We start from the raw sequence: 23,517 nt of genomic DNA on the forward strand, positions 1-23,517 counted from the left end.
CTTATCTATCCCAGTATACTGCTGCTCTCTCAGGGGCATGTGTATCCCAGTTTTGGGTTGTAAATGAGCTGCCATGGGAGGGGTTTCTCCTGAGGCTTCACCTCCTCTCTTATCTACTCTGGGTGGCCTAGGGATATGTTTGTCTTGTGGAGGCGCAAGCACTATGGGCTCAAGAGTGGGGAGCCTCTCTCCCTGGTAAGGGGAGGGCACCACTGGGATCACTGGCGCCATCTCCTGCAATGGATCTTCTTTAAGTAATATTACTTAAAGATTTATGAAATGATATGATGAAATACTATGCATTCAGTAAAAACTGTGTTGTAAAAAAACACCCTGGGGCATTGATCAAGTTATAATGTTTACAAACTAGATATCATCTAGCCTACAGTGTAATTTCAATTATGTTAAAAATACGTTAAACAATAGAAAGTCTGGAAGGATGTGTATGAAATGTTACGATGTTTATCTCTGGGTAACTATATTATGGCTTTTTATTTTCTTATATGTGTTTTTCAAAATACTCCCAGTATTCTCTAAAAACATGCCATATTTTACCGTTAAAATAACCATATTTTATTACATAACAATATATACTTATTGTAGAAATATCTTTAAATACAGAAAATCAGCTAGAAGCAAATGCTATCTAATAGTTTTCCATATGTTATTATAGACATTTTTATTACTTTGTATTTGGTAGGATACGATTATGCTATATACTGTGTGTGTGTGTGGCCTTTTTTGTCTAATGTTTCATAAGCATATACCTATGTAATATATATTCATTTATAATATATATGCATTGAAGTTTTATTTCATTGTGCATATTATCTTAGTTTTTTTGTAGTCATGATATAATGTTAGGGTTCAGTTATTTACAGTTATTTATTATTGTAATAATGCTACCAGAAAACATCTGTAGCTAAACCTAATCACAAATCATTATTTCCCAAAGAGAAAATTCTCTTAGCAAAGTTGATATCTCAAAGAATGTGTACAACATAGAGACCTTTGATTGACACTGGCAGATTGACTCTGGCAGTTTAAGGCAATTGACACATCCATGTGCCAGTTTTGCTTTTTTAGTAAGCAGGTTTTATTTGTGTAATCAAGTAACACATAATATTGTATTTTCCAATAGTTAACAAGTCGTCAATTCAGCTCCCAAGAGAATTATTGCTCTATAGTAATCCAAATTCTGTAAGGTTTATTAGTAAAATACATCGTGTACTCTAAACTTGGAGCTGGAGTTTCACAAATGACTAAGGTAACATCTCCTCTCCTCAAGATGGTTATGCTATAATGGGCATACAGATACACAATAATGTTCATTTTTGATGATATACAATGGCATAATGTAGTAAAGTTGACTTACATTTTTTAGAATCATAATGGTACCTATTAGGGCAAGTAAATTCCTGATTCCAACTTGCTTATTTGGTAAAAGAGTCAGGGGACAAACTAGTAAATATACTGACCTATAGATCCATTTATTAAAATAGTAATATGTTAAACACATTGACATACATATATACAATAGATGCGTGTGTAGCTTTCATATAAAATCTAGGGATGCCACAACCATTGTTTTTTCTCATTTTTATTCTGTCACATCTGTTGATTATGCCTGTCATTTTGTAAGCTATATTTGTTTAAAATCACTATCCACTTAACAAATAGTTACTGACTAAATTCTATTAACAAAGCACTGAGAAAATAAAGGAAAATGAAATGTGGTACCTGTCCTCAAGGACCCTCATTATAGCCTAGTGAAGGAGACAATGGTCAAAAATGCATACGGATCTCAAGACAGTTCCTGCATTAATATAGAAACTGATCAGCACATGATAATTTAAAACATTGATTTAGTTATTATCCATGCAACATATATTTATTGAACTCTTATTAGGTACTGGGCTCTGTGCTTAATGCAGTAGTAAATAAGACTATAGACCTGCCATCCTGGAGAAAGCGATAAGGACATAGATTTAAACAGCTGCATGCATTCTCTTGAATAATGTGGGCTTGAAAGAATTCTCAGTGGGTTCAGGGAATACATTTTAAACTATTTACTTGTTTTTAAGTATGGGCCCTCAGTGTATGCTTTGTTATGTGAATATTTCAAATTGGAATATGGAAATGCATATAAATCAATGAGTTTTTAAATGCTATTTTAAGTAACATTGCAGAAATAGAGTTAGCAGGGTCATTTCTACTTTTGTTTAGTTTGGTGGCAAAGAGCAAATTGATATTCTTTTTCTAACTGTAGGATTGCAAAGAAAAACAAATGTGTCAAAATTATATAATTGCTTTTAAGTTCTTTAAAATATACAACACAATTGGGCTACATATTAAAATTTCCAGCTTAGAGGAGAGACAGAGATAAATATATGAAAAGAATGTGCTCACAATGTGAGACATTGTTTCGGTAATAATTCAAGAGACATTATTCTTAGTGTGACTTTTTTTCCTTCCCCATAGAAGTTAAAGTGTCAAAAGGACAGCTTAGTAAGCATGTTTAAGGGTATTATGTTATAATACATATCTAGCGTAGACTTTTTTATTACTTATAATGTGCAAAAACTACAATTCTGTATTTTTTGAGTATTATATCACTCAGTCTTATGTATATAGTTCCATATAAAGCAGTTATTTTAAAACATAATGCTCAGAAAATCTTTACTTTCCCTGAAAAAATTTCTGCAATTTATTAAATTCTCATTGATCATAGTATTTTTTATCATATGGATTCTTTATAAATTGCCCCAATGCTTTGTGGAATTAGTGTGAATTTAGTAAGTAGATTTCACATGCCGCAATTAAAAAAAACCTTAAATTTATGAATGCATTTTTCATACTCCACTTACATAGGTTAACGGATGGGACAAGTTAGTAATGGGATTAGAAAAAATATGGAACAATCATTAGATCAAAAGGAAAAAAATCTTTGATAATCAACTGGTCAATGGCCTTAATTAAATAGTATACATCATTGTAATATTATAAAACATTAATTTGGAAATTTTAGTTTTTTTTTTTAGTGCACTGCATTTTAGTAATGGCATTACAATGTATTAACACAATTTAGTTTATTTTTCATTTGAGGGGGACTTAATGATGTTGAGAAGTACATAGTGTTAAGAAATTATAAAAGATATGCTTTCTTCTTTAATGGAGTCATTAAAGACTATTTTGGTTTTGGTGCTTATTTTACAAAAAGTTCTAAAACCAGGAAACTTGAACACTTTATAAACCATTATATCCTGTTCATAATAATTAGAACCACACAAGAAGCAAAAGAGGAGGAGGAGGAGAAGGAAATGACATAGGTTGATGAACTTATTAAAATATTTAAACATCTTTTAGGAATATGATTTGAGTGGTATCACTTTTCCAGTCTGCTTCAGCTTTTTATGTCCTTGGAGGTAAACCTGGAAAAAAAGAGATTTCATTAAAAGAGCTTAGAATATGGTAGGTGACTCAGTTGGAAGAGGACACAGATCGTGGCTCCAGGGAGAGGGTATTGTCAATGACTAGGCAGGACCTGACTCAAGAAGGCCAAGGATTTTGTAACTGTTATATTTACAGGAAGAAAACCTAAGTCCTGACCAAAATCAACATTGAAGTATCCTTGAATGCTCTGGGGAAATGAGAGTAGAAAGCTGAGATGGGATGGACATTCCCTCCATATCAATGGCTCGCTCCTAGTTTTCCAGCTCCAAGACCATCCTCAGGTCCCATCCTGGAAAAGCTAGACACTAAATCTGAACTTAGGTGATAAATATGCCTCTTACAACTGTGATATCCAAAACAGAGTTCATGATTCTTTGCTCCAGACTCTGACCTAGTCATTTCCATATATCCCATGAAGAAAAGCTGCACCTTGTTGCTCAAGCCAGGAACCCAGAAGTCTTTCTTCTTTCTCTTTATTTTTACTTTTCTTTCTTTCTTTCAACCCAGAAGTCTTCCTTCCTTCCTTCCTTCCTTCCTTCCCTCCTGCTCTTTCTTTCCCTTTCTTTCTTTCTTTCTTTCTTTCTTTCTTTCTTTCTCTTTCTTTCTTTCTTCTTCTTTCTTTCTTTCTCTTTCTTTTCTTTCTTTCTTTCTTTCTTTCTTTCTTTCTTTCTTTCTTCTTTCTTTCTTCTTTCTTTCTTTCTTCTTCCTTCCTTCTTCCTTCCTTCCTTCTTCCTTCCTTCTTCTTCTTCTTTCTTCTTCTTTCTTTCTTTTTTCTTCTTTCTTTCTCTCTCTCTCTTTCTCTCGCTCTCTTTTTCTTTCTTTCTTTCTTCTTCCTTTCTCTTTCTTTTTCTTTCGTTGTCACTCATTCTGCATTTCTGACTGCTGAAGCTTCAAAATGTATTTTGTATCTTTCCAGTTCCCTCCAGCTCCTCTGCCACCACTCTAGTCCAAGCCAGTTTGGAAAAAGTGGCTGGAATATAATAGGTCCTTCATAAAATATTTGTTGAATGAATAAATGTTACTTCATTTAGACTTGCCCCTACCCCTCTTTTTTCTTGTCTATACTCCACACTTCTGAAAAGACAAATCAGATAAGGTTACTTCTCTGCTACAAGTATTTAATGGCTTCCACCTCTTGGAAATCTATTTTGCTCATTACTGTGACCTACAATCTCTGCATGCTCTACCTCTTGTTCACCTCTCCATTATCCTGTTCCATACCTTAGAATTCTTGCTTTCTACTCTACAAATACACAGGTTTCTTTTCTTCCTTAAGCATATCTATCACTTATTGATTCAATGTTTTTGGAGGTTCAGCTTCCTCTACCTGAAATACATATATTTTTCTATTTTTGAATGGTTGGTTTAGTCTTATTTTTGAAATCATAGTCCCAATGTCACTTCTGCAGAAAGACCTTCCTTAACCTCCTCAAAAGTATTTTTTCTCCAGTTACTTTACATTACATTACATTTCTGAACTTACAACTCTGGAGGTTACAAATCTGAACTATCTTGATTGGTTCTGGCTTGTACAAGAAGAAAATCAAGGCATTTGTTCTCCGAGCTCTATTCAGAGACAAAGACTCTGGGGAGAATCCATTTTGCAACTCATTCAAATTGTTGGCAGAAGCCATTTCTTTGCTTTTTTTTTTTTTTTTTTTTGAGATGGAGTCTCACTCTGTCATCGAGGCTGGAGTGCAATGGTGTGATCCCAGCTCACTGCAACCTCCTCCTAACAGGTTCAAGCAATTCTCCTGCCTCACTGCTTGAGTGGCTGGCATTACAGGCACCCACCACCACACCAAGCTAATTTTTGTATTTTTAGTAGAGACAGGGTTTCATCATGTTGGCCAGGCTGGTCTCAAACTCCTGACCTCAAGTGATCCACCCACCTCGACCTCCCAAAGTGCTGGGATTACAGGCGTGGGCCACCGCGCCCAGCAGACAGTTCTTCCTTTCCTTGTTATCTGTCAACCAAGGGATGCTCTCTGATTAATGATGTAAATCACAGGGTTTGATTGAATAACCAGCAGACAGGAATCTTTGGGGAACATATTTAAAATTCTACCTCTCACAGGGAAGGTGATAAAATTTCCTAGAAATATATGCATTTAAGCAACTGTTTTTCTTCAGAGTTTTATGATAGGAAAAATACAGGAACTGTTGAACAAAGTAGGACCAATAGAAATGTAGAAATGCCATTTGGTTTGTTAAGAGACACACTAGAAGATAATACTGTCTTAAAGTTAGAGAAAGAGTGAGTGAATCTTGTCAAAATGCTACAGAGAAGAAACTATGGCATTTGAAAATTAAGATGTCAATCATGACTTTTGAAAAAGCATTTTCAAAAGGGTGATATGGCCTGATTTTAGTAATTAAAGATGATTTGCATGTTATGAAATTGAGCAGGAATGTTTAGAGTACTATTTTCAGTGGACTGATAAGAAAATAAAAAAAAATGGTGAAGTGGCAGTGCTCTTTGGTGGGAATAATTGTTGGAGCAATATATTTTTCTTCAAACCAGAAGCTTGCTCCTCTGAAGATGCAGCTCACAAAATAAAACTGGGCCTAGAGGACTTGCTATATTATTTCCTTTAGTGATTCAGAAATATCTAGAGCCACATTTAGAAATGTATTATGTAAACTATATCAATACAAACTTTGGAGGACAGCTTTTCTAAAACAAATGAGAGCTTTGTATTGATATGCAAAGATATTAAAAGAAGAATTCTTAGTGTACACTAAAAGCCACACACAATAGAAAAGGAAAGCAACAATGATCTTGGGATTAAAACCAAGATTTAATCCTTGATTTAAACTCTTACCAAAGTGAGATTTCAGGTCTTTATAAAGTTCTCATGATGTTATTTCCTACCAGCCATTTTCCCTTGAAGCTAAGTCCCACACAATTTTTCTACATTTTTATACTTTTTTTTCAAACGGGCAACTGATGGTCAGACTCCAGTGGTTCTTCTAAACTTTCTAGGAGGTAAACAAGATGAAAGGGGAAGCACACAAATTTGCTGGTATGCATTTGCAAGAAGTAAATGGGTGCCATCTGTTAGAAGATTTCATTTGCTGCCTAATTAATTCTTCCATGTTCCCTGGTACACCCATGCAAAGCTCATAGATACAATTGGAAAAGGGAACAGATGGTGTCTTTCAGTTATCTATTGACTACTGTGATCTTCTTGCTAATTAATCTAAATAAAGCACCCATTACTTAATCTTAAACAAAAATTCAACCAGATGAGGTTTTGAGGTATATCATTTAAAAATCGTTTTCTTTTGTTTGCATTTGCAAAAAGCATCCTGGTGTGGACCTCAAGTTGCAAGGATTCAAAGAAGTTGCAGAAGCATCCACATTTGTCAGAATGTTTTGACCTCAAATCCATCAGAAGTGGATCTTCAAACCTTTAGTATCAGAACTCTGATCAGATGACAACTGCCAGAGATTTTCTGAATTTTTAAAATTTCAGATTTGCTTTCATTAAAAATCCAAGCAATATTTTGTTAGTGAAATCTAACATTATGTACTCCAAGGTTGGATATTTGAGACGTATATTGTTAATTTGCTTTACTAATGTTAACAAAAGTTTGCTTCTCCTTTAAAATTACTGAATATATGGGCTTTTAAAAAATATTCTTAACTAATTTTGACCTTTACATTTAAACTATATTTATGTTCCTCACTATCCTCCTTTTTAGGAATTTGGAAAACATGAACCCTGGAATTTGGAGGAGTCACTTCCACTGGAAAATACTTTTATATTATTTATAATAAGTAGAGAATGCTTAAAAATCATTAGTATCATTTCATATGGCTGGACAAATAAATAATAATTATGAATTATTACAGAAAACAAACTTAATTTAAATTTTTTTTCAATAGTTTTTGGGGAACAGGTGGTTTTTGGTTACATGGGGGATAATTTCTTTAGTGGTGATTTCTGAGATTTTGGTGCACCCATCACCCAAGCCGTGCACACCATATCCAATGTGTAGTCTTTCATCCCTGACCCTCCCTCCCACCTTTTCCCATGAGTCTCTGAAGTCTATTGTATCATTCTTATGAGTTTGTGTCCTCACAGCTTAGCTCCTACTTATAAGTGAGAACATAGGATGTTTGGTTTTCCACTCCTGAGTTACTTCACTCAAAATAATGGTCTCCAATTCATCCAGGTTGTTGAGAATGCCATTATTTCATTCCTTTTTATGGCTGAGTAGTATTCCATGGTGTATATACACCACATTTTCTTTAGCCACTCATTGGTTAACAGATATTTAGGTTGGTTCCATATCTTTGCTTGTGCGAATTGTGCTGCTATAATCATGTGTGTGCATGTGTCTTTTTCATATAATGACTTATTTTCCTTTGGGTAGATACCCAGTAGTGGGATTGCTGGATCGAATGGTAGTTTTACTTTAGTTCTTTAAGGAATCTCTATACTGTTCAGAAAACAAACCCAATTTAGCTTCAATAGGGTATGATTTTTTTTATCTTAAAGAAGTAATTACCCTAATGATAAGGTGATTCTATTTAAAAAATACATAAAAGCATTTTAATAGTAAACAATTTAAGTTCTTTCCAACAATGTAAGATGATTTTATATTCTCTGTCCCCTAGAACTTCTTCAATAAGTCAGATGATTTAATTATCTATTTAGTGTAACATTCTTGGGAAATAGCAATTTGGTGAATAATTGATTTCTTAGGAGTTTCACTTTATCGTTCAGTTATAACACTCATCATGCTGTATTGCTATTCATCTTTTATTTTACATGACTAACTCTTCCATAAGTCTGAGAGGTTGGTTCCAGAAATCAGACACCAAATCTAATTTATCTTTTTATCCCAGCATATAGAGGTGTGCTTGGCACATTGTCGGGGATCTATGAATGTTGTCCAAATGAATGAATGATCAAATTTTACCTGAAAGAGTGATGATAGGCTATAAGACAACCTTAGAATACATTTTATTCAGGAAAAGAAAAATGAAGCTGATTATTTGGTGAACACGAGGAAACTCAAAATATTTCTCTTTTTTGTTTTAAAAAAAAAGATTCATTCATTTCCATGTCAAAATGTTTCACTTCTGTTGTTTCACTATGGTTTAAGCTTTAGAGATGTAATACACCCTAAAGCAGCTCTTTGTAAAGTTCTTAGCTTGGCATGCCTTTTGATTGCTTACTGCAGTAGACAGGAAGCATAGTATTAGCTTCCTCTGTCTTGAGCCATTCTGACCATGGCCTGGGACTGCCATCACCCTTACCTGCCACTTGCATCCGAACTTGAACAAATGTCAAGTCCCTGCCTCCAACCTAACATATTTTTTTTCTTCTCCTCTCTGACCACAAATTAATACATGTCTGAGATCCAGATCTTGTTCTTACCAGATTCTCCACCTACCAGGTTTCTATATATGGAAATAACTTAAACAACAACAGAGTAAGAAGGTACCTTAGCTAGAGCTGTTGCCTAGTTTAATTATTCTGTCAAATTCACCTGCAGCGCCTCTGATGAATAATATCACAGGCTCTTCTTAGTCTGTACATTAGGAGGGACTTTGTCATCTTAAAAAATTCATTCTAGTGCAATTCAGCACTTCATGACATTCTTTCTAATACTAAGGCAAAATATATTACTTTCTAACATGTTTGTGAGACATTCTCTAGAAGAGCATATTATAAATCTAAAGACAGGCCATTCACATCTGAATAGGACTTTCTGATAATTCAAGTTACCTGACATTTAGAATTCTTCAGGAGTATCCTTCATGCAGAGAGGAAATAAGAAGCACTTAATGAATAATAAGAATTGGCAGGAGAAAGAATTCCAAAAAATCATTGTCTTAAATCACATTGAAGTTGAGGAGCATCAGTTAGACTAGTATTGCATTTAAGATCCATAAATATATAGGGCATTATGACTCCTTTGTATGCAAACAAAATTGCAGTGCAAACCTTGCCTAACAATGTGATAATGATAAAAACTAAGTATTAGACTACAACTGGGAAGGAAAAAGTATATAGAATTTTAAAAAATCAAAGTAAATTTAAAAATTGCATGGGAGGAAAAAGCCACATGCTAAGACAATATTTGAATGGATAAGCGAATGCATAAAGAAATTAATCTACGTAGGAATTAATGGTTAGGTGAAATAGTGGACAAAGGAATAGATGTGGAAACGGGAATTTCAGGCAATGCCAAAATTCAAAGGCAGGTGAACTACGTATAAAATGTGTAATTATAATGCAGTAGATTAATACTTTTGAATATAATTTTGATGAATTATATTTAATTAGCATTTGAAACTTTAATTCAGGTGCTGTCATAATCTATTTCTTTATCTATCTATTGAGACATTTTTGTGACGACTTAATCCTGCAATCAGCTAAAGTAAATCACTCTTCTATTGGTTGAGCTGTCCTTAGTTTAAGCTACTTTTGGCTAGTAACTTACTGACATGGAGATTTAGTAGAAAGAGATTCCTTAGATTAATTAAAACTCAACATTAAGAATAATCATCACGTTTATTGATCCTGTGCTATGTGTCAGGCATCGTGTTAAACAGTTTGCATTGCATTATCTTACCTAAGCCTCACAACGACTGTATCAAGAAGGAATTGTGCAATTTCCTAAATATTAAAATCTGAGCTATAGGGAGGTTGAGTAAATTGTCCAAGTTCATAGTTCGAAAGCAGTATAGCTGGGGTGCAAACTTCAGTACCCTGATTCTGGAGCAATAATTTAGAAGTGCAATATCATGGTAGTTTCACATCTTTGCTAGGAAATCCGGGCATATAGACAAATGCCTTTGAGATATCCATATTTCTACTTTCTAGTCCACTTTTCTCATAACATTTGAAGGCACGTGCTGCAAAGCTAAGAGAATGTAGACAACCAACCACAAGGCAGGGATGGAGGGGAAAAAGGGACAAAAGGAGGTAAATATTCAAACATTTAATGATAAATGCAGGTATTTCAGATTATCGTATGCAGGTTTCAGGGCTGCTGGTTGCCTCCTATCTGAGGCAGTAAAAGACGCTGTGAAGCCCAGGGCTCAGAGAGATGGGTGAGCAGTCTACCTGCCCTTGCTAGGCAGAGACCTTCTGCCTTCATTTGTCATGCTTCAGCAGTGACTGGCTCTGTGTCCTGTAATTTTCCCTGCCCATGATACTGCGGCTTCCGAGTGAGTGCTTTCAGGTTGGATGGTCACGAATCAAGGGTCAAGGAAATCTATCACTGAATGCGTTTGCTCTGCTTTATTCTAAAGAATCTTCTTTTTTAGAGAAGAAACTAGTCCCTGCGAAGTGATTTTTCACTTCGCTTAAAAACAAAACAAGCAACAAAAAAATCCCAAGCCTTCTAATTTAATTGAATAAAATAAATTTGTTCTCAATCAAGAACAAATCTGGCACAGTGCCTGGTAGGTGGAAAGCCTCAATAAATATAACTTTTATTGGATTGTAAAGGAGTGATATCTCAGTTCTGTCCTGAGATTGTATAGAGTGATAGCTGAAAGAATTTTGATACTTATCCTTCCTTCCTCAATTTAAGATATTATCAGTCAGAAGAAACAATTGATGCATTAACATATTTTGGGAGGAAAAAACTTATGATAACTACATGTAGATAATTCAGTTTAAACAATGTTAAAATATGAAAATACATGCATCTTAGCATTGAGTAAAGAGGGGAACACATTTCTGAGCATTTGGTTACATTCCCCAACTTTGGTGAAGGCATCGTGGTTGGAGCAGTAAAGAATAAAAAAAAAATAAGACATGCTTCCACTCCTCAATATTATAAATCCTTGAATACATGAAAATGCATCTATGCACCATAGTGACTCTTCCACCTGGTTCTTTAAAAACATCGATTTGTAAGGAAAGGAAGAATTTTGTCCATCTGAAGCCCAATTAAAATGATGGATCTCTAGTTTCAGCTGCGGAGGAGGTACAAAAGAGATTTATAAACATACTGTTATTCCCAAATTGTAAAATCCATCTCCCATTTAGGTACACAGCTTATTAAACTTTTGTATGATTAAGCCAAGAAAGAATTAAAAACAGCAGTTTTCTTTTGTTTCTGTAGCAAATCCCTAATAACATTTTTATAGGCTGTCTGAGGCAACGGATTAAATCTTAGTTTATTTCAACATTCTAGTTTCCCTGTTTGTCCATTTATATATTCTAGTAAATATCTATCTTCATCACTACTGAAGATAAATTACTTGTATTCCTATCTTGTTCTTCATAAGAAATCCCAGATATTGCTACAAATAAAAGAGAAAAAGGAGAGGAGTTAAGTATGAGGATGGTGTTTTAGATGCTGTAAGGTATATTTCTAGACCATTAACAAGCAAATAGAATATAAACAAATCAATAGCAGAACCTATAAAAGCACAAAAAGGCAGGACATTAGAGTTTAAAGAATGTTCTTGTCATTGTATTACTGGAATCTGCTACAAATACATGCCCAGGGGAGTACTCAATTTATTTTTATTCCTGTTGTTATAAGTTGACTATTCTGGGTGCAGTATTCAGAAGAACCTGAGAGAGGGAGCCATTTGGAGTCTCCCATCATTTGGTGAGGATTATTATAAGGTGAGATGTGCAATCACAGCAGGTTCCATATGAGATGTCACGATATTCTCGGAAATCCAAGAATATTCAGAAATGTTTGACTGTCTATGCATAAAGTTTTCTTCATCTGAAAACTTCTAAGCATTTCTCAAGGATTTGTACTGCGCATTCAACCCTTGATGCAATGGAAGTACAATCTGTGGTTAAATAACATTACGTAATGAGATCACATTAAAACAAGATGAGTTTTGGAGAAGACTTACCTGACCACGTAATATAACAAGCAAGGATAGAACATAGGCTATCATTCCTATTCTTGCAGCCAATTAATGATGTCCATTATCTTCCACCTATTTTTTCTTCTCTTATTTTGATGGGCAATGCACTGATTGTGAGTCTTGCTTAGTAAGAAAGCCCTTATGTTTCTTTTTAAGTGGCTCCTGGTAGATCTGTCTGTCAGGATAACGGCAATCTTTCTTAGGCTTCGTCAAAGTGCTTATTATAACAGGAGTTCACGCTGAGTTATATTCACACTCTTCCTTCTCTATTTCATAGTAGTAACACTATCTGTCTTTGATCTTCAGGGTACATTGATCTGTATAGGCTGCCATAACAGAACACCAAGGCCTGGGTGGTTTAAACAACAGAAATATTTTTTTCTGGCGGCTCTAAGTCCAAGATCAGTGCTCCCTCTGTTGGCTTCTGGCTTCTCTCTTCCTGGCTTTCAGACAGCCACCTTCTCACTGTGTTCTCAAATGGCCTTTTCTCTATGCCCAGGGTGAGAGACTGAGTTCTCTGGTGTCTTTTCTTTTTTGTAAGGACACAAGTCTCATCAGATTAGGACCCCATCTTTCGAACCTCAATCAACCTCAATAATTTTCCTAAAGGCCCTATCTCCAAACACAGTTGCATTGGGAGTTAGGGCTTCAGCATATGAATTTGACAGGGAGACACAATTCAGTCCATAACACGAGATCTATTGCCTCAGACAATTTTGTGAAATACTGCTTTTTTTTAAGCCTAGTTTTGAGGATTGAGGACACTTGTGTCAACGTGTCTTAACTGTTTTACCAGGAAATTCTTGCCAAGAAAGATAAAGCTGTATACTAACAAATAAAAATAAAGCTGTATACTAACAAATAACCTCACTGCTTCAGGAAATTCTTGCAAACCAAATTACCTGAGCAAATAACTTAGTCATCTGGTCAAACAGCTTCCTTATCAGAAAACAGTTTTCTTATCAAAAATTGTCTCCAATTCCTCACCTCATTGTACCTCCGAATTTTAAACTATTAGGTCATGAATTTTGCCAAATTTCAACCACTTTCCCTCCCTGAAAGATCTGCCTTAAACCACTTTGGCCCAAACCAAAAATCCTATATAGATATTCTTCCTTCTGTGTCTCTATAGAGAATTTTTCAAGGTAACTTTATTCTTTGTTGCTGTGAGTTTAAAACTTTGCTTTCCTTGAGTCACAGGTTTCTTTGGTAGTCTTCTGTGGGGAGTTGAGAGTCAACATTTCATATGGTCAGAATAACCAGTTTCCAACTTAGTGGAATCTTTATCATGCCACACAGGTAAAAGCATTCTTCTGGTATGTACTAGCAATTTCTAAATGAGATCACAGTATGACAGTGGAAAGTGAAACTTTAGAAAGCAGTTTTTAGGTGTAACCAGGAGAAGTTCCTTTCTTACTTTCATCCTTTGGTTCCTTCACCCTCACCTGTATATTATGATTGTGAGAAAAATGACTGCCCCAGTTCCATTAACCTTCAGTCTGTGACTATTTTCATTTATAAATTGAGAAGAGCAAAAATCTAATTGCCTTATTTTGAGTCCATGTCAATCAGCTATGACTCTAGTTGCAGGGTCATCTAGCAGAGACCTCTGAAGTACTGCCCAGTAGATTGAGGCTGTTTCTTTAAAATTGTGGCAGAAAATGTGAGTAACCATGACAGTTGATGTTCACTGTTGGTTTCATAGAGTTAAAGAATTGCTGTCTGAGCATATATCTTTACTATACTTTGTAAAGGCCATAAAACGCTTCCCACTGACTAAAACTCGATTTAATGTCTGTAGTGTGGATTCCCAAACTGTGTATCAAGGCATGCTGGTATGCCAGTGAACTCATAGGGTTGTTGCTGGCATAGTTTAAATATTTGAGGAAAATAGTGACACTTGACATTTGTCAGACACTATGTAAAACACTGGCTCAAGGTAGTCCATAGTTTCCACATTAGCATACATTAAATTCTTTCAATGACATCATTTCTTTTGAAGCTGTGTTTTTGGTGATTGCAGTGACTAAAAAACAATGTGAAAACTAACATGTAACAGGAAGAATGATGGCATCCAAACTGATTCCAAGGTTGAAGGTGTCCCCAGGTACTTGTATTGTGTCCCCAGGTACACATATACCATTAGGCAGTAATTGTGAATAAGAAAGAAACAGATTTTTTAAACTACTTTATGAAACTGCTACTAAGCTCTTAGGATATTCAATTCTTATTAGGTTGTTTGTATCTACTTAATAAGTGAAACCCTTAGATGTTTCCTTTTGTCATGAAAAATTTTCTGGGACACTAAACTGAAGAAATGTGGTAACCTCTGTCTTGTAGTGTTTCTCTTCCTATTCCATTTTTTAAAAGTCAGAGGTATTCTGCATTAATAATTTTTTGAAATTTTAAAGTATAAAAAGAGTCCCCTGGGGATATTGTTAGAATATAGATTTCTGGATTCAATTCCCATAGATACAGATACATATTTCTGGGATGGGACCCAGGAATTTGTATGTTAACAAAAAAAGCTATTTGATTGTCAGTCTGCTCAGGCTGCTGTAACAAAATACTCAAAACTGGGTGGCTTAAACAACAGACACTTATTTCTCACAATTTTGGAGGCTGGAAAGTTCAAGATGATGTGCACATCTATTCCGTTTCCCTGTGAGGGATTTCTTCGTGGTCTGCAGATGACTGCCTTTTTGCTGTGTCCTCACATGGCTTTTTCTCTATGTGCAAGTGGAAAGAAAACTATCTCTGGCTCACGTAAGGACACCAGACCTATTGGATTAGGGCCCTGCCCTCAAGACTTCACTCAAACCTAATTGTCTCCTACACGCTTCACTTCAAATATAGTCACATTGGGGGTTAGGGCTTCAATGTATGAATTTGGGGAAGACACAATTTATTTCATAGCACTCCACCCCGGCCCCCCAAAATTCATGTTCTTTTTATATAAAAATAGATTTATTCTATCCGAATAACACAAAAAGTTTAAAGCACTTTGTTATAGCAGTCAGAGCAAACGAATACAAATTTTGATACAGAGAAACAGGATACTGTTAAATATGTAAAAATGTGGAGATAGCTCTGAACCTGGGCAATGGGTAGCATCCTGAAGAGTGTTAAAGCATGTGCTAGAAATACGAATGGAAGTGGTGATTCTGGTGAGGGCACAGGAAGAAAAGAAGGGAGCTGAAGAAAACGTTTGCTGGGTTCTGGACCTGACACTCATCATCTCTCCTTCCTTGCTCATTTCCCTTTTTTGAAGTTGGCATCTGTCTTCTATGCCTGTTCCAGTCTTGTATTTTGGAAGCAAAAATCTCCTCGGTTTTACAGTTTTCTAGCTAGAGAGGAATTTTACTCAGGATGAATCACAACTTAAGTTTTACCCACGAGTAATCTTTAACTAAATATGTGGGCACCCTGTGGCTCAGTTAAGATGATACACAAAAGTTAACCATCCCACGGATGCAGGTGGTCCATGTGTCACACTCTAAGGGATGGGTTTTTGTTTTAGAATTTCAAAACTTTTTTAAAGCAGCTCTGTATTTTAAATGTACTTTCTCCTACCCTATTTTTGTTTTCCTATTTCCCATTTAATGCAGGAAGCACCTAACCCTATTGATTCCAACACATTGCATAAAAGTTTTCCAATGTGTCATGCTTTCAAGCCATGGTAATGAAAAAATTCACTTGTATTGTTTCTGTTGCCCAATATATAAACCCAGATCCCTACTACTGACCCATAACCCCTGCCTGAGACAACATGGCTAGCAGATTACCAGAGGGTTATCATAGTGTGCTCAGCATGTTAGTCACTTCCTGTATATATCAGTCAGGGTTCTCTAGAAGGTCAGAACTAATAGGATAAATGGATGTATAACAGGGAGCTTATTAAGGAGGATTGACTCACAGGATCACAAGGTGAGGTCTCACAATAGACCGTCTGCAAGCTGAGGAGCAAGGAAACCAGTCTGAGTTCCAAAGCTGAAGAACTTGGAGCCTGATGTATGAGGCCAGGAAGCATCCAGCACAGGAGAAAGATGGAGGTCAGAAGCCTAAATCAGTCGAGTCTTTCCATGTTCTTCTGCCCACTTTTATTCTTTATTCTGGCTGTGCTGGCAGCTCATTAGATGGTGCCCACCCAGATTGTGGGTGGGTCTGCCTTTCCCAGTCCACTGCCTCAAATGTTCATCTCCTTTGGCAGTACTCTCACAGACACACTCAGGATCAATACTTCGCATCCTTCAATACAATCAAGATGACACTCAATATTAATCATCACACTTTAACACACAATATGGTCTTCCTCTCCTCTCCCCTTAAGGTAAACGACTTGACAAAATTAGAAAGGCATGCAGAGTGACGAGAGGAGTGTGATGATCAAGCTGCCTGTTCTTCAGATGTGCTGAGGTGGTGGCTCTGGATTCTTTAGAGCCGTCTTTTTAAAAAATTTGACAGCCTTCTGGCTATATGGCACAATATTTATCTTGCAATATTACTCCTGTTTGTGTCAAAACAGATAAACAATGAGAGAAAATCCAGCACAGAAGAAAATGACAGGAACAGATCCTGCTCAGAGTCAATACAGGACATTGCATTCCTGATGACATTTCTCACCCAGGTGTGTGTGGTCTCATGCTTTTGGTGCTGCTGCTTGATTCTTTTGCACACTCTCCAGTTGCAATCAAGTTCACTGTTTTCTTTATTATCATTTTTATATGCAAAGCTAGTGTTGGGAAATTTTTATAATAATATACTTTAGTCATTTAGCTATCCTTGTATTATTTTGAGTCCCCTTTTTTTGTGTCAGGCACTGTGTTCAAGGGTGACAAACAAAAGTGAGTCAAATAGAAAATGTATTTTTTCCCATATGGAATTAATTGGGCATATACTATATACCAGGCACTCTGTTCAGTGCTTTAAATATATTTTCTCAAAGTCATAAAGTTTTCAACAAGCTAAAATGCAGGTTCTAATATTGCCTCTATTTTTCAGTTGAGAAGACTGAGACTTCGCATGATTGAAGGACTTGATCACAGTCACATACAAAGCCAGGTGGGAGATCTAGATCGAAATCAAAGTAATTTAAAAATATACAACAAGTTATTAATAAGCAGATTCTGAAGAATCAGTTATTAACAAAAGCTGAATTGCTCCTTTTTTATGAATTTATTTATTCTTTAAAAGACAAATTGTAAGCCAAAGAAATGGACTGCAAGTTGTTAATCATAGACATCAGTATCCTAAAAAATTGGATTTGGGGCAGAATGTGATGGGGAGTGAGGGATGATAAGTACATACCTGCACTTCCAAAAAGATGATACATATGCCCAATGTGCTTGTATTTCAGTCCTACAAAGCTCTCACAGGAGGTACCACCCATAGTGCCTGCCAGGTTCCACTATTTCTACAGGGGTGATGGCAAGTCACGCAGCTACAAGTAGCTTTAAGTACTTTCAAGTACATGTTAATGTGGGTAGAGCAATATGGAGGCAATTTTGGTGGTCCAGAAAAGATGGTCATATCTTAGAGCATGTGGTGGGAGCTGGAAAGAAAAGAAGTAAATGGAATTAAGAAATATTTAGGAGGCAAAATCAACAGAACTCAAAGATAGATTGGATATGAAGTTGAAGGAGAGAAAGGCATCAATAATGACTCCTGTTCATGCCATTCGCCAACTAAGGAAAACATGTGGGGCAACAGGTTTGGTGGGGATGAAAACTGTGTTGGGGACAGTATCAAGTAAGCATCTGGGACTATGAGGTAGATCTCAGAGGAAAGTTCTGGAAGGGAGACAAGCACATGTGAGACTTCTACAAGTAGGTGATAAATAAAACCCTGTGATGTACTTCGCTCTGTGTTGGGTTCAAGGAACACAGACATCAGAGAGTCAGGGAATATTTCTGTATCTGCTTTACTCTGCTCTGACAGGTTGTCAAACTTAAAGAAATGTAAAAGCATTCTCTTAAAATGTTTTGTAAATTATATGGTACTACACAAATGTTGATTTTAATTATTAATAATAGATAAATGACAATAAGGAAATTTTACATTACCTGATTATTGATTTGTTTTTCTAAGACCACCAGAGCGGGCACAAAAGAACCAGCGACTAGGCAAGTGTAGGAGCAAAACTGGAAGTTTATTTTGGTAACCTAAGGTATGGGGAAGAGGTCTGTCGGCCTCCGGCAAAGAAGGCCGACAGAGTCCCCCGGTGGGGCTCTCAGACGGAGTTCCCACAGTCCCGACATCCCGACAGGAGTGGGGCTGTGAGAAGGCTGTGCGTGGCGTCTCTCTGGAGCGGCTTTTCTAGGAGTGGGAGGGCAATAGGCGGGGCACGGGCATGTCAGGGGGCGTTCCGCAGGTGCGACCAGGTAAATCTTGGTCTCTTCGGATTGACATCACCTGGCGCATGCCTAGTTGGTCTGCACCTTCCCGGGTCGCCGGCTGCATTTTCGCGCGCGCGGGAAAAGTTGGAGGGGGATGAAGAACCCGGAAGTGCACCATCTTGCCTCCGTTCATCCAAACATTCCAACCTTTTATTGGTAATAGTGATAAGGGGCGCCGTGGTCTGTCTGGCTACTTCCTGCTGTTAAGGGGCGTCGTTAAGGTCGGGGCCCATGGTTGGCATTTGGACGCACGGATGAAAAATAAAATAAGGCACAGTATTAGTATAGGAACGAGGAATGGAAGCATTTGTTGGAATAGGGGCAAAACCCAGAAGGAAGGTCCCAGCAAGGTTGAGGAGTATGTGATAGTTAAGAAAATTTAGTAAGTTTGAGGCGAGTGGGGGAAAGCCAAACTGATTTCCACTGATTGCTTTCGGTAGGGGCCCTTTTTAGCTGGGAATGAGGAACGAGTGTGCAGAGTAGTTGTTGGCCAGGCAGCAATTAAGGAGTGGAGTTTTTGTGGAGTGGATGGCTTTCCGCTTACTCCTACTACAGAGATATTGGATGGAAGGCTAGGTCCAGAGAAGGACGGCAAAACAGAATAGGTAGCCTCACTGTTGATTAAAATATTGATTGTCTTACCCGCTACCAGGAGAGTTACCCGCGGCTCGGCAAGGGTGATGGGGGTCCCCGAGTCTCGGCACCTTCAGTTGTAGTTGTCGTCCAGATGTAGGAGCTGGAAGGAGCTCCCAGGATCCTGGGAAAGGGGGTCACGAGGAGACGCAGCACCTGTTCTCAGGGTGGGGCAATCAGACTTCCAGTGTCCTCCCTGCTAGCAAGCAGGGCAGGAGGTTGCTGGTGGACGAGGGTTAGGACATTCACTGGCCCAATGTCCTGATGCCTTGCACTTATAGCAAGGCTGCGTTGGGGCTCGGGGACCTTGCGGACACCTGTTGGCATAGTGTCCTGCCTTGCCGCACTTATAGCAGGCTCCTTTCATAGCCTTGGAGTCTGCAGAGTGTGTGCTCTCTGGCCTGGGGTTACGACTGGGCTGTAAAGCCACTGCTAGGAGCTGTAACTTCTGTTTGAGGCGAGCCTGCCGTCTCCTCTCTGGAGTTATAGACCTTAAAGGCTAATTTAACCAGGTCTTGTATTGGTGTCTGAGGACCATCCTCTACCTTTTGAAGTTTTTTACGAATGTCAGGAGCTGATTGAGAAATGAAATAAGACGCCAAAATGGTGGCCCCTGTGGGGGAGGCCGGATCTAAGCGGGTATACTGGGTTAGAACCTCAGTCAGTTTAGGGTAGAGGTTAGGATAACCTGGAGGTTATGCCAAGTTAAGTCATAGGCCTGACAAGGTATCTAAATTCCTTTATGTATATGGTAGGATTAGCTGAGAAATCACCTAAATGCTTCTCAATTTGGAAAGATCGGCCAATGAAAAAGGGACATGTACTCTGACTACCCTGTCCACCCCAGCTACCTCTCGCAAAGGTGCTAACACTGTAGGAGGGTGTGGGCAGAGATAGGGGACTTAAGACAGCCAGTTGGGGGCCCCGAAGGAGGCACGGGACCGAGTGGATTACTAGTAGATAAGGAGGAGGAAGGAGGAGTATAGGGCAGGTCGGGACAAGAGCGTAAGGCCCAAAAGCCTTGTATGTAATTAATTTCAGACCACTTGCCTAGCCACTGGCAGAAATTGCTGAGGTCGATCACGCCACAGTGGAAAGGAAAATTAACCGCTTCCTCCTAAGGTCTTGTTCGAGCTGTAAGGTTTTTAAATTGGCTAGGAGGCACCCTAAGGGGGTGCTCTTTGGAAATTTGGACTGGGGGGTTTCCCATTTGTTTCCTCCTTACTTACACAATGGACACAATGGACATGGAAGTGGATCTCTGCCTGGCTTCAAAGCGTCCTTTGGAACCAGCAGAGACAGACTGGAGGCTCATGGAGCCAAAGTGGAGATTACTTTCAGGCAGACGTCTCCGTCCTGAATGGGTCTCCCGAGCCACTTGGTGGCTCAAAATGGACCTCGGACCTGCGCAGGATTTTTGGCCGAGGGAGGTAAAGAGGAGACAAGGGCACTTACCCCAGAGAGGCCGGTGCTCTTTGGAAATTTGGACTGGGGGTTTCCCGTTTGTTTCCTCTTTACTTACGCAATGGACACAATGGAAATGGAAGTGGATCTCTGCCTGGCTTCAAAGCGTCCTTTGGAACCAGCAGAGACAGACTGGAGGCTCATGGAGCCAAAGTGGAGATTACCTTCAGGCAGACGTCTCTGTCCTGAATGGGTCTCCCGAGCCACTTGGTGGCTCAAAATGGACCTCGGACCTGCGCAGGATTTTTGGCCGAGGGAGGTAAAGAGGAGACAAGGGCACTTACCCCAGAGAGGCCGTGAGAGTGAGGGAAGCGGGTCTCAGGTCCTGGTCCATCTGCCGTGTGGGAGCAGGAGGAGGTTCCTCAACCCTTAGAGGCCTGAGGAGGGGTCTCCTCCCGGGTCTTTGGCACCAACTGATTTGTTTTTCTAAGACCACCAGAGCGGGCACAAAAGAACCAGCGACTAGGCAAGTGTAGGAGCAAAACTGGAAGTTTATTTTGGTCACCTAAGGTGTGGGGAAGAGGTCTGTCAGCCTCCGGCAAAGAAGGCCGACAGAGTCCCCTGGTGGGGCTCTCGGACGGAGTTCCCACAGTCCCGACGTCCCGACAGGAGTGGGGCTGTGAGAAGGCCGTGCGTGGCGTCCCTCTGGAGCGGCTTTTCTAGGAGTGGGAGGGCAATAGGCGGGGCACGGGCGTGTCAGGGGGCGTTCCGCAGGTGCAACCAGGTAAATCTTGGTCTCTTCGGATTGACATCACCTGGCGCATGCCTAGTTGGTCTGCACCTTCCCGGGTCGCCGGCTGCATTTTCGCGCACGCGGGAAAAGTTGGGGGGGATGAAGAACCCGGAAGTGCACCATCTTGCCTCCGTTCATCCAAACAATTATGTGACAGAGTTTAATGGAAGGAATTTGGAAAGATTATGTGGGTGACATAGGGGAAATTTTTTCCCAGATGACCATTGTGCACATGGGCTAGGCCTGGTCCCAGGAGGGGGAAGTGTTCCTGGGTCATTCTAGAAAGTAAGATATGGACCTTGGGCTGCAATGCTCTCCATCACAACTATGATTTATAAAGAAGAAGAATTATTTTATCAACAAGAGATTAATGATACTCACAGATTCTGGAGAAAGAAAATTCTTGTCCAATCCACCAAATTTCGAATTGTGTTCTGTGAACACTAGTGTCTTGTGTAAAGTTGACTACTTGTGTTATGGAGAAAAAATGTTAACAAAATTTTTCTTTTTCCAAGTATGCAAATGTATGTTAGGACAATGACATGTATTCTTCTAATGATTCTTACTAATATCCCGTGTAGCAATTGGCCTTTTAGAAATGATACATATCAAAGAGAATTGCAGGACATTACATAAAATACATTTTCTAAGAAGGATCTTTTGATGGTTAATTTCATACATGAACTTGATTTGGCTAAGGGACACCCTGATAGCTGGTAAAACTATTTCTGAGAGTCTGTAAGGATGTTTCCAGAAGAGATTAACATTTGAATCAGTGGACTGAGTAAATAAGATCTGTACTTACCAATGTGGCTGTGTACCATGCAATCCCTTGAGGACCCAAAGAGAATAAACCTGTGGATTAAGGTACATTTGCTCTCTCTGCTTGAGCTGGGACACCCATCTCCTCATGCCCTCAGACAATGGTGCTTCCAATTCTTGGACTTCGGGACTCAGACTAAGTCTGTCTGTCTGTCTCCCTCTCTCTCTCTCTCTCATTCTTTGCACTTGACAAAATAAATGCTCTTTCCCTAAGATTTACTTTTCATTATGATTAGAAGAGCAAACTATTGTGAAGCTCTATTGGCAGTCTAGGTGCTTAAAATCTACACTATCTAATTTTATTTCTCTATTTCCATTATTTTAATCAATGTAAAAATTTAAGTTGTTACCTATGAAGCAGAATGGAAACTTGAATATGGAACTGGGAAATTTCCATGAAGCTGAAATATACTGAAACACATGTCCTGCAACAAAGCACTTTCATTTGAAAGTTGCCCCTGAATGTCTTTAGGCAGAATATTCACTTTCCAGAATAATGCAGTTCTCATGATTCTTACTGCCTTACACTCAGACCACTTACAGGACTCTTCTGGCCTTCAAAGGCATTTGCAGTTCCTGAGATTGGGAGAAAAAGAGGAAAATAAATCAGAGCATCTTGGTAATTGGCATATTTATCACCTCAAACATGCATCATTTCTTTAAATTAGGAACATTCAATTCCAGTCTTTTTTTTTTCAGATGGAGTCTTGCTCTGTCGCCCAGGCTGGAGTGCAGTGGCATGATCTCGGCTCACTGCAGGCTCTGCCTCCCAGGTTCCAGCGATTCTCCTGCCTCAGCCTCCTGGGTAGCTGGGATTACAGGTGCCTGCCACCAGGTCCAGCTAATTTTTGTTATTTTTAGTAGAGACGGGGTTTCACCATGTTGGTCAGGCTGGTCTCAAACTCCTGACCTCAGGTTATCCGCCTGCCTAGGCCTCCCAAAGTGCTGGGATTACAGGCGTGAGCCACTGCACCCGGCCCCAGTTCCACTCTTATAGTTATTTTGATATATTTAACACATTAATGTTATCCATAGTAACCCCACTGTGCCATGGAACACTAGAACTTATTCCTTCTATATAAAACTGTCCTTTTGTAGTCATTAACCAACTTCTGTGTATCCTTCCCCTCACTGCTATCCTTCCCAGTCTT

This window comes from Trachypithecus francoisi, unplaced genomic scaffold (genome assembly GCF_009764315.1).
Source record: "Trachypithecus francoisi isolate TF-2019V2 unplaced genomic scaffold, Tfra_2.0 Lachesis_group3, whole genome shotgun sequence".
Classification (NCBI taxonomy): domain Eukaryota; kingdom Metazoa; phylum Chordata; class Mammalia; order Primates; family Cercopithecidae; genus Trachypithecus; species Trachypithecus francoisi.